Source organism: Sceloporus occidentalis, unplaced genomic scaffold (assembly GCF_023333645.1).
Source record: "Sceloporus occidentalis isolate IW3139 unplaced genomic scaffold, rSceOcc1.0.p SCAF_98, whole genome shotgun sequence".
Taxonomy (NCBI): Eukaryota; Metazoa; Chordata; class Lepidosauria; order Squamata; family Phrynosomatidae; genus Sceloporus; species Sceloporus occidentalis.
The window spans coordinates 1,718,226-1,731,259 of record NW_028317078.1 but is presented as its reverse complement, the minus strand read 5'-3'; positions in this window follow the sequence as shown (position 1 = coordinate 1,731,259).

Genomic DNA, 13,034 nt, shown 5'->3' with positions numbered 1-13,034 from the left:
ACTCTGTTACTGTCTCTTACACTCTGTTACTGTCTATTACACTCTCCTACACTCTCCTACACTCTTCTACTGTCTCTTACACCCCCTTACACTCTGTTACTGTCTCTTACACTCCCTTACACTCTGTTACACTCTCTTACATGCTGTTACACTCTCTTACACGCTGTTACACCCTCTTACACACTGTTACTGTCTCTTACACTCTCTTACACTCTGCTACTATCTCTTACACTCTGTTACTGTCTCTTACACTCTGCTACTGTCTCTTTCACTCTGCTACTGTCTCTTACACTCTGCTACTATCTCTTACGCTCTGTTACTGTCTCTTACACTCTACTACACTCTCATACACTCTGTTACTGTCTCTTACACTCTGCTATTGTCTCTTACACTCTGCTACTGTCTATAACACTGTCTTACACTCTGTTACTGTCTATTACACTCTGCTACTGTCTCTTACACTCTCTTACACTATGTTACACTCTCTTACACTCTGCTGCTGACTCTTACACTCTGTTACTGTCTCTGACACTCTCCTACACTCTTTTACTGTCTATTACACTCTGCTACTGTCTCTTTCACTCTCTTACACTATGTTACACTCTCTTACACTCTGCTGCTGTCTCTTACACTCTGTTACTGTCTCTTACACTCTGTTACTGTCTCTTACACTCTCCTACACTCTGTTACTGTCTCCTACACTCTCTTACACTCTGTTACACTCTCTTACACGCTGTTACACTCTATTACACTCTGTTAATTTCTCTTACACTCTCTTACACTCTGCTACTGTCTCTTACACTCTGCTACTCTCTCTTTCACTCTGTTTCTGTCTCTTACACTCTGCTTCTGTCTCTTATGCTCTGTTACTGTCTCTTATGCTCTGTTACTGTCTCTTACACTCTACTACACTCTCGTACACTCTGTTACTGTCTCTTACACTCTGTTACACTCTCTTACACTATGTTACTGTCTCTTACACTCTGCTGCTGTCTTTTACACTCTGTTACTGTCTCTTATACTCTCTTACACTCTCCTACACTCTGCTACTGTCTCTTACACCCTCTTACACTCTTACTGTCTCTTACACTCTGTTACTGTCTCTTAAACTCTGCTACTGTCTATAACACTCTCTTACACTCTATTACTGTCTATTACACTCTGCTACTGTCTCTTACACTCTCTTACAGTATTTTACACTCTGCTACAGTCTATTACACTCTGCTACTGTCTCTTACACTCTGCTATTGTCCCTTACACTCTGCTACTGTCTATAACACTCTCTTACACTCTCTTACACTCTGCTACTGTCTCTTACACTCTGTTACTGTCTCTTACACTCTCCTACACTATGTTACTGTCTCTTACACTCTCTTACACTCTCTTACACTCTCTTACACTCTGTAACTGTCTCTTACACTCTCTTACACTCTGCTACTGTCTATAACACTCTCTTACACTCTGTTACTGTCTATTACACTCTGCTACTGTCTCTTACACTCTCTTACACTATGTTACACTCTGCTACTGTCTCTTACACTCTGCTATTGTCTCTTACACTCTGTTACTGTCTATAACACTCTCTTACACTCTGTTACTGTCTATTACACTCTGCTACTGTCTCTTACACTCTCTTACACTCTGCTGCTGTCTATTACACTCTGCTACTGTCTCTTACACTCTGCTATTGTCTATAACACTCTGCTACTGTCTATAACACTCTCTTACACTCTGTTACTGTCTATTACACTCTGCTACTGTCTCTTACACTCTCTTACACTCTGCTGCTGTCTCTTACACTCTGTTACTGTCTCTTACACTCTGTTACACTCTCTTACACTCTGTAACTGTCTCTTACACTCTCTTACACTCTGTTACTGTCTCCTATACTCTGTTAGACTTTCTTACACTCCACTACTGTCTCATACACTCTTTTACTGTCTCTTACACAGGTTTACGAGGTCTACGCGAAGAGATCCCCAAAGACGTTCACAGTATACTGAGATCATTCAGGACTATGTGATCCTAGAGGATGGTATATGCCATGTGACACTCTCTTACACTCTACTACACTCTACTACTGTCTCTTTCACTCTGCTACTGTCTCTTACACTCTGTTACTGTCTTTTACACTCTGTTACTGTCTCTTACACTCTGCTACTGTATCTTACACTCTGCTACTGTCTATAACACTCTCTTACACTCTGTTACTGTCTATTACACTCTGCTACTGTCTCTTACACTCTCTTACACTATGTTACACTCTCTTACACTCTGCTGCTGACTCTTACACTCTGTTACTGTCTCTGACACTCTCCTACACTCTGTTACTGTCTATTACACTCTGCTACTGTCTCTTTCACTCTCTTACACTATGTTACACTCTCTTACACTCTGCTGCTGTCTCTTACACTCTGTTACTGTCTCTTACACTCTGTTACTGTCTCTTACACTCTACTACACTCTGTTACTGTCTCTTACACTCTCTTACACTCTGTTACACTCTCTTACATGCTGTTACACTCTCTTACACTCTGTTACTGTCTCTTACACTCTCTTACACTCTGCTACTGTCTCTTACACTCTGCTACTGTCTCTTACACTCTGCTACTCTCTCTTTCACTCTGCTTCTGTCTCTTACACTCTGCTACTGTCTCTTACGCTCTGTTACTGTCTCTTACACTCTGTTACACTCTCTTACACTCTGCTGCTGTCTCTTACACTCTGTTACTGTCTCTTACACTCTGTTACTGTCTCTTACACTCTGTTACTGTCTCTTACACTCTCTTACACTCTGTTACACTCTTTTACACTCTGTAACTGTCTCTTACACTCTCTTACACTCTGCTACTGTCTATAACACTCTCTTACACTCTGTTACTGTCTATTACACTCTGCTACTGTCTCTTACACTCTCTTACACTATGTTACACTCTGCTACAGTCTATTACACTCTGCTACTGTTTCTTACACTCTGCTATTGTCTCTTACACTCTGATACTGTCTATAACACTCTCTTACACTCTGTTACTGTCTATTACACTCTGCTACTGTCTCTTACACTCTCTTACACTCTGCTGCTGTCTATTAAACTCTGCTACTGTCTCTTACACTCTGCTATTGTCTATAACACTCTGCTACTGTCTATAACACTCTCTTACACTCTGTTACTGTCTATTACACTCCGCTACTGTCTCTTACACCCTCTTACACTCTGTTACACTCTGTTACAGTCTATTACACTCTGCTACTGTCTCTTACACTCTGCTATTGTCTCTTGCACTCTGCTACTGTCTATAACACTCTCTTACACTCTGTTACTGTCTATTACACTCTGCTATTGTCTCTTACACTCTCTTACACTCTGTTACACTCTGCTACAGTCTATTACACTCTGCTACTGTCTCTTACACTCTGCTACTGTCTCTTACACTCTATTACACTCTGTTACTGTCTATTACACTCTGCTACTGTCTCTTACACTCTCTTACACTATGTTACACTCTCTAACACTCTGCTGCTGTCTCTTACACTCTGTTACTGTCTCTTACACTCCGTTACTGTCTCTTACACTCTCCTACACTCTGTTACTGTCTCTTACACTCTGTTACACTCTCTTACTGTCTCTTACACTCTGTTACACTCTCTTACACGCTGTTACACTCTCTTACACTCTGTTACTGTCTCTTACACTCTTACACTCTGCTACTGTCTCTTACACTCTGCTACTGTCTCTTACACTCTGCTACTCTCTCTTTCACTTTGCTTCTGTCTCTTACACACTGCTACTGTCTCTTACGCTGTGTTACTGTCTCTTACACTCTACTACACTCTCGTATACTCTGTTACTGTCTCTTACACTCTGTTACTGTCTCGTACACTCTGTTACTGTCTCGTACACTCTGTTACTGTCTCGTACACTCTGTTACTGTCTCTTACACTCTGTTACACTCTCTTACACTCTGTTACTGTCTCTTACACTCTTACACTCTGCTGCTGTCTCTTACACTCTGTTACTGTCTCTTACACTCTGTTACTGTATATTACACTCTGCTACTGTCTCTTACACTCTGCTATTGTCTCTTGCACTCTGCTACTGTCTATAACACTCTCTTACACTCTGTTACTGTCTATTACACTCTGCTATTGTCTCTTACACTCTCTTACACTCTGTTACACTCTGCTACAGTCTATTACACTCTGCTACTGTCTCTTACACTCTGCTATTGTCTCTTACACTCTGCTACTGTCTCTTACACTCTATTACACTCTGTTACTGTCTATTACACTCTGCTACTATCTCTTTCACTCTCTTATACTATGTTACACACTCTTACACTCTGCTGCTGTCTCTTACACTCTGTTACTGTCTCTTACACTCTGTTACTGTCTCTTACACTCTGTTACTGTCTCTTACACTCTCTTACACTCTGTTACACTCTCTTACATGCTGTTACACTCTCTTACACTCTGTTACTGTCTATTACACTCTCTTACACTCTGCTACTGTCTCTTACTCTCTGCTACTGTCTCTTACACTCTGCTACTCTCTCTTTCACTCTGCTTCTGTCTCTTACACTCTGCTACTGTCTCTTACGCTCTGTTACTGTCTCTTACACTCTGTTACACTCTCTTACACTCTGCTGCTGTCTCTTACACTCTGTTACTGTCTCTTACACTCTGTTACTGTCTCTTACACTCTCTTACACTCTCCTACACTCTGCTACTGTCTCTTACACCCTCTTACACTCTGTTACTGTCTCTTACACTCTGTTACTGTCTCTTAAACTCTGCTACTGTCTATAACACTCTCTTACACTCTGTTAATGTCTATTACACTCTGCTACTGTCTCTTACACTCTCTTACACTCTGCTGCTGTCTCTTACACTCTGTTACTGTTTCTTACACTCTGCTACTGTCTCTAACACTCTGCTACTGTCTCTTACACTCTGTTACTGTCTCTTACACTCCGTTACTGTCTCTTACACTCTCCTACACTCTGTTACTGTCTCTTACACTCTGTTACACTCTGTTACACTCTCTTACACTCTGTAACTGTCTCTTACACTCTCTTACACTCTGCTACTGTCTATAACACTCTATTACACTCTGTTACTGTCTATTACACTCTGCTACAGTCTCTTACACTCTCTTACACTATGTTACACTCTGCTCCAGTCTATTACACTCTGCTATTGTCTCTTACACTCTGCTACTGTCTATAACACTCTCTTACACTCTGTTACTGTCTATTACACTCTGCGACTGTCTCTTCAACTCTCTTACACTCTTCTGCTGTCTCTTACACTCTGTTACTGTCTCTTACACTATGTTACACTCTCTTACACTCTGTAACTGTCTCTTACACTCTCTTACACTCTGTTACTGTCTCCTATACTCTGTTACTGTCTCCTATACTCTGTTACACTCTCTTACACTCTGCTGCTGTCTCTTACACTCTGTTACTGTCTCTTACACTCTGTTACTGTCTCTTACACTCTCTTACACTCTCTTACACTCTCTTACACTCTCCTACTGTCTCTTACACCCTCTTACACTCTGTTACTGTCTCTTACACTCTGTTACTGTCTCTTAAACTCTGCTACTGTCTATAACACTCTCGTACACTCTGTTACTGTCTATTACACTCTGCTACTGTCTCTTACACTCTCTTACACTGTTACACTCTGCTACAGTCTATTACACTCTGCTACTGTCTCTTACACTCTGCTATTGTCTCTTACACTCTGCTACTGTCTATAACACTCTCTTACACTCTCTTACACTCTGCTACTGTCTCTTACACCCTCTTACACTCTGTTATTGTCTCTTACACTCTCTTACACTCTGTTACACTCTCTTACACGCTGTTACACTCTCTTACACGCTGTTACACCCTCTTACACACTGTTACTGTCTCTTACACTCTCTTACACTCTGCTACTGTCTCTTACACTCTGTTACTGTTTCTTACACTCTGCTACTGTCTCTAACACTCTGCTACTGTCTCTTTCACTCTGCTACTGTCTCTTACACTCTGCTACTATCTCTTACGCTCTGTTACTGTGTCTTACACTGTACTACACTCTCGTATACTCTGTTACTGTCTCTTACACTCTGTTACTGTCTCGTACACTCTGTTACTGTCTCTTACACTCTACTACACTCTCGTATACTCTGTTACTGTCTCTTACACTCTGTTACTGTCTCTTACACTCTGTTACTGTCTCTTACACTCTCTTACACTCTGCTGCTGTCTCTTACACTCTTTTACTGTCTCTTACACTCTGTTACTGTCTATTACACTCTCTTACACTCTCTTACACTCTCTTACACTCTCCTACACTCTTCTACTGTCTCTTACACCCCCTTACACTCTGTTACTGTCTCTTACACTCCCTTACACTCTGTTACACTCTCTTACATGCTGTTACACTCTCTTACACGCTGTTACACCCTCTTACACACTGTTACTGTCTCTTACACTCTCTTACACTCTGCTACTATCTCTTACACTCTGTTACTGTTTCTTATACTCTGCTACTGTCTCTTACACTCTGCTACTGTCTCTTTCACTCTGCTACTGTCTCTTACACTGTCTTACACTATGTTACACTCTCTTACACTCTGCTGCTGTCTCATATACTCTGTTACTGTCTCTTACACAGGTTTACGATGTCTACGCGAAGAGATACCCAAAGACGTTCACAGTATACTGAGATCATTCGGGACCATGTGGTCCTAGAGGACGGTGTATGCCACGTGACTCTCTCTTACACTCTACTACACTCTACTAATGTCTCTTTCACTCTGCTACTGTCTCTTACACTCTGTTACTGTCTCTTACACTCTGTTACTGTCTCTTACACTCTGTTACAGTCTCTTACACTCTTCTACTGTATCTTACACTCTGCTATTGTCTCTTACACTCTGCAACTGTCTATAACACTCTCTTACACTCTGTTACTGTCTATTACACTCTGCTACTGTCTCTTACACTCTCTTACACTCTGCTACACTCTATTACACTCTGCTACACTCTATTACACTCTGATATTGTCTCTTACACTCTGCTACTGTCTATAACACTCTCTTACACTCTGTTACTGTCTATTACACTCTGCTACTGTCTCTTACACTCTCTTACACTATGTTACACTCTGCTACAGTCTATTACACTCTGCTACTGTCTCTTACACTCTGTTACTGTCTCTTACACTGTGTTACACTCTCTTACACTCTGTAACTGTCTCTTACACTCTCTTACACTCTGTTACTGTCTCCTATACTCTGTTACTGTCTCCTATACTCTGTTACACTCTCTTACACTCTGCTGCTGTCTCTTACACTCTGTTACTGTCTCTTACACTCTGTTACTGTCTCTTACACTCTCTTACACTCTCTTACACTCTCCTACACTCTGCTACTGTCTCTTACACCCTCTTACACTCTGTTACTGTCTCTTACACTCTGTTACTGTCTCTTAAACTCTGCTACTGTCTATAACACTCTCTTACACTCTGTTACTGTCTATTACACTCTGCTACTGTCTCTTACACTCTCTTACACTCTCCTACACTCTGCTACTGTCTATAACACTCTCTTACACTCTGCTACTGTCTCTTACACTCTGCTATTGTCTCTTACACTCTGCTACTGTCTATAACACTCTCTTACACTCTGTTACTGTCTATTACACTCTGCTACTGTCTCTTACACTCTCTTACACTCTGCTGCTGTCTATTACACTCTGCTACTGTCTCTTACACTCTGCTATTGTCTATAACACTCTGCTACTGTCTATAACACTCTCTTACACTCTGTTACTGTCTATTACACTCTGCTACTGTCTCTCACACTCTCTTACACTCTGCTGCTGTCTCTTACACTCTGTTACTGTCTCTTACACTCTGTTACACTCTCTTACACTCTCTTACACTCTGTAACTGTCTCTTACACTCTCTTACACTCTGTTACTGTCTCCTATACTCTGTTACACTTTCTTACACTCCACTACTGTCTCATATACTCTTTTACTGTCTCTTACACAGGTTTACGAGGTCTACGCGAAGAGATCCCCAAAGACGTTCACAGTATACTGAGATCATTCAGTACTATGTGATCCTAGAGGACGGTATATGCCATGTGACACTCTCTTACACTCTACTACACTCTACAACTGTCTCTTTCACTCTGCTACTGTCTCTTACACTCTATTACTGTCTTTTACACTCTGTTACTGTCTCTTACACTCTGCTACTGTATCTTACACTCTGCTATTGTCTCTTACACTCTGCTACTGTCTATAACACTCTCTTACACTCTGTTACTGTCTATTACACTCTGCTACTGTCTCTTACACTCTCTTACACTATGTTACACTCTCTTACACTCTGCTGCTGACTCTTACACTCTGTTACTGTCTCTGACACTCTCCTACACTCTGTTACTGTCTATTACACTCTGCTACTGTCTCTTTCACTCTCTTACACTATGTTACACTCTCTTACACTCTGCTGCTGTCTCTTACACTCTGTTACTGTCTCTTACACTCTGTTACTGTCTCTTACACTCTGTTACTGTCTCTTACACTCTCCTACACTCTGTTACTGTCTCTTACACTCTCTTACACTCTGTTACACTCTCTTACACGCTGTTACACTCTCCTACACTCTGTTACTGTCTATTACACTCTGCTACTGTCTCTTTCACTCTCTTACACTATGTTACACTCTCTTATACTCTGCTGCTGTCTCTTACACTCTGTTACTGTCTCTTACACTCTGTTACTGTCTCTTACACTCTCTTACACTCTGTTACCGTCTCCTATACTCTGTTACTGTCTCCTATGCTCTGTCACACTCTCTTACACTCCGCTACTGTCTCATATACTCTTTTACTGTCTCTTACACAGGTTTACGATGTCTACGCGAAGAGATCCCCAAAGACGTTCACAGTATACTGAGATCATTCAGGACTATGTGATCCTAGAGGACGGTATATGCCATGTGACACTCTGGTACACTCTACTACACTCTACTACTGCCTCTTTCACTCTGCTACTGTCTCTTACACTCTGTTACTGTCTCTTACACTTTGCTACTGTATCTTACACTCTGCTATTGTCTCTTACACTCTGCTACTGTCTATAACACTCTCTTACACTCTGTTACTGTCTATTACACTCTGCTACTGTCTCTTTCACTCTCTTACACTATGTTACACTCTCTTACACTCTGCTGCTGTCTCTTACACTCTGTTACTGTCTCTTACACTCTGTTACTGTCTCTTACACTCTACTACACTCTGTTACTGTCTCTTACACTCTCTTACACTCTGATACACTATCTTACATGCTGTTACACTCTCTTACACTCTGTTACTGTCTCTTACACTCTCTTACACTCTGTTACTGTCTTTTACACTCTGTTACTGTCTCTTACACTCTGCTACTGTATCTTACACTCTGCTATTGTCTCTTACACTCTGCTACTGTCTATAACACTCTCTTACACACTGTTACTGTCTATTACACTCTGCTACTGTCTCTTACACTCTCTTACACTATGTTACACTCTCTTACACTCTGCTGCTGTCTCTTACACTCTGTTACTGTCTCTTACACTCTGTTACTGTCTCTTACACTCTGTTACTGTCTCTTACACTCTCCTACACTCTGTTACTGTCTCTTACACTCTCTTACACTCTGTTACACTCTCTTACACGCTGTTACACTCTCCTACACTCTGTTACTGTCTATTACACTCTGCTACTGTCTCTTTCACTCTCTTACACTATGTTACACTCTCTTACACTCTGCTGCTGTCTCTTACACTCTGTTACTGTCTCGTACACTCTGTTACTGTCTCTTACACTCTGTTACACTCTCTTACACTCTGTTACTGTCTCTTACACTCTTACACTCTGCTGCTGTCTCTTACACTCTGTTACTGTCTCTTACACTCTGTTACTGTCTATTACACTCTGCTACTGTCTCTTACACTCTGCTATTGTCTCTTGCACTCTGCTACTGTCTATAACACTCTCTTACACTCTGTTACTGTCTATTACACTCTGCTATTGTCTCTTACACTCTGTTACACTCTGCTACAGTCTATTACACTCTGCTACAGTCTATTACACTCTACTACTGTCTCTTACACTCTGCTATTGTCTCTTATACTCTGCTACTGTCTCTTACACTCTATTACACTCTGTTACTGTCTATTACACTCTGCTACTGTCTCTTACACTCTCTTACACTATGTTACACTCTCTTACACTCTGCTGCTGTCTCTTACACACTGTTACTGTCTCTTACACTCCGTTACTGTCTCTTACACTCTCCTACACTCTGTTACTGTCTCTTACACTCTGTTACACTCTCTTACTGTCTCTTACACTCTGTTACACTCTCTTACACGCTGTTACACTCTCTTACACTCTGTTACTGTCTCTTACACTCTCTTACACTCTGCTACTGTCTCTTACACTCTGCTACTGTCTCTTACACTCTGCTACTCTCTCTTTCACTTTGCTTCTGTCTCTTACACACTGCTACTGTCTCTTACGCTCTGTTACTGTCTCTTACACTCTACTACACTCTCGTATACTCTGTTACTGTCTCTTACACTCTGTTACTGTCTCTTACACTCTGTTACTGTCTCGTACACTCTGTTACTGTCTCTTACACTCTGTTACACTCTCTTACACTCTGTTACTGTCTCTTACACTCTCTTACACTCTGCTGCTGTCTCTTACACTCTGTTACTGTCTCTTACACTCTGTTACTGTCTATTACACTCTCTTACACTCTCCTACACTCTCCTACACTCTTCTACTGTCTCTTACACCCCCTTACACTCTGTTACTGTCTCTTACACTCCCTTACACTCTGTTACACTCTCTTACATGCTGTTACACTCTCTTACACGCTGTTACACCCTCTTACACACTGTTACTGTCTCTTACACTCTCTTACACTCTGCTACTATCTCTTACACTCTGTTACTGTCTCTTACACTCTGCTACTGTCTCTTACACTCTACTACTGTCTCTTTCACTCTGCTACTGTCTCTTACACTCTGCTACTATCTCTTACGCTCTGTTACTGTCTCTTACACTCTACTACACTCTCATACACTCTGTTACTGTATCTTACACTCTGTTACTGTCTCTTACACTCTGTTACTGTCTCTTACACTCTGCTATTGTCTCTTACACTCTGCTACTGTCTATAACACTGTCTTACACTCTGTTACTGTCTATTACACTCTGCTACTGTCTCTTTCACTCTCTTACACTATGTTACACTCTCTTACACTCTGCTGCTGTCTCTTACACTCTGTTACTGTCTCTTACACTCTGTTACTGTCTCTTACACTCTCCTACACTCTGTTACTGTCTCCTACACTCTCTTACACTCTGTTACACTCTCTTACACGCTGTTACACTCTATTACACTCTGTTAATTTCTCTTACACTCTCTTACACTCTGCTACTGTCTCTTACACTCTGCTACTCTCTCTTTCACTCTGTTTCTGTCTCTTACACTCTGCTTCTGTCTCTTATGCTCTGTTACTGTCTCTTATGCTCTGTTACTGTCTCTTACACTCTACTACACTCTCGTACACTCTGTTACTGTCTCTTACACTCTGTTACACTCTCTTACACTATGTTACTGTCTCTTACACTCTGCTGCTGTCTTTTACACTCTGTTACTGTCTCTTATACTCTCTTACACTCTCCTACACTCTGCTACTGTCTCTTACACCCTCTTACACTCTTACTGTCTCTTACACTCTGTTACTGTCTCTTAAACTCTGCTACTGTCTATAACACTCTCTTACACTCTATTACTGTCTATTACACTCTGCTACTGTCTCTTACACTCTCTTACAGTATTTTACACTCTGCTACAGTCTATTACACTCTGCTACTGTCTCTTACACTCTGCTATTGTCCCTTACACTCTGCTACTGTCTATAACACTCTCTTACACTCTCTTACACTCTGCTACTGTCTCTTACACTCTGTTACTGTCTCTTACACTCTCCTACACTATGTTACTGTCTCTTACACTCTCTTACACTCTCTTACACTCTCTTACACTCTGTAACTGTCTCTTACACTCTCTTACACTCTGCTACTGTCTATAACACTCTCTTACACTCTGTTACTGTCTATTACACTCTGCTACTGTCTCTTACACTCTCTTACACTATGTTACACTCTGCTACTGTCTCTTACACTCTGCTATTGTCTCTTACACTCTGTTACTGTCTATAACACTCTCTTACACTCTGTTACTGTCTATTACACTCTGCTACTGTCTCTTACACTCTCTTACACTCTGCTGCTGTCTATTACACTCTGCTACTGTCTCTTACACTCTGCTATTGTCTATAACACTCTGCTACTGTCTATAACACTCTCTTACACTCTGTTACTGTCTATTACACTCTGCTACTGTCTCTTACACTCTCTTACACTCTGCTGCTGTCTCTTACACTCTGTTACTGTCTCTTACACTCTGTTACACTCTCTTACACTCTCTTACACTCTGTAACTGTCTCTTACACTCTCTTACACTCTGTTACTGTCTCCTATACTCTGTTACACTTTCTTACACTCCACTACTGTCTCATACACTCTTTTACTGTCTCTTACACAGGTTTACGAGGTCTACGCGAAGAGATCCCCAAAGACGTTCACAGTATACTGAGATCATTCCGGACTATGTGATCCTAGAGGATGGTATATGCCATGTGACACTCTCTTACACTCTACTACACTCTACTACTGTCTCTTTCACTCTGCTACTGTCTCTTACACTCTGTTACTGTCTTTTACACTCTGTTACTGTCTCTTACACTCTGCTACTGTATCTTACACTCTGCTACTGTCTATAACACTCTCTTACACTCTGTTACTGTCTATTACACTCTGCTACTGTCTCTTACACTCTCTTACACTATGTTACACTCTCTTACACTCTGCTGCTGACTCTTACACTCTGTTACTGTCTCTGACA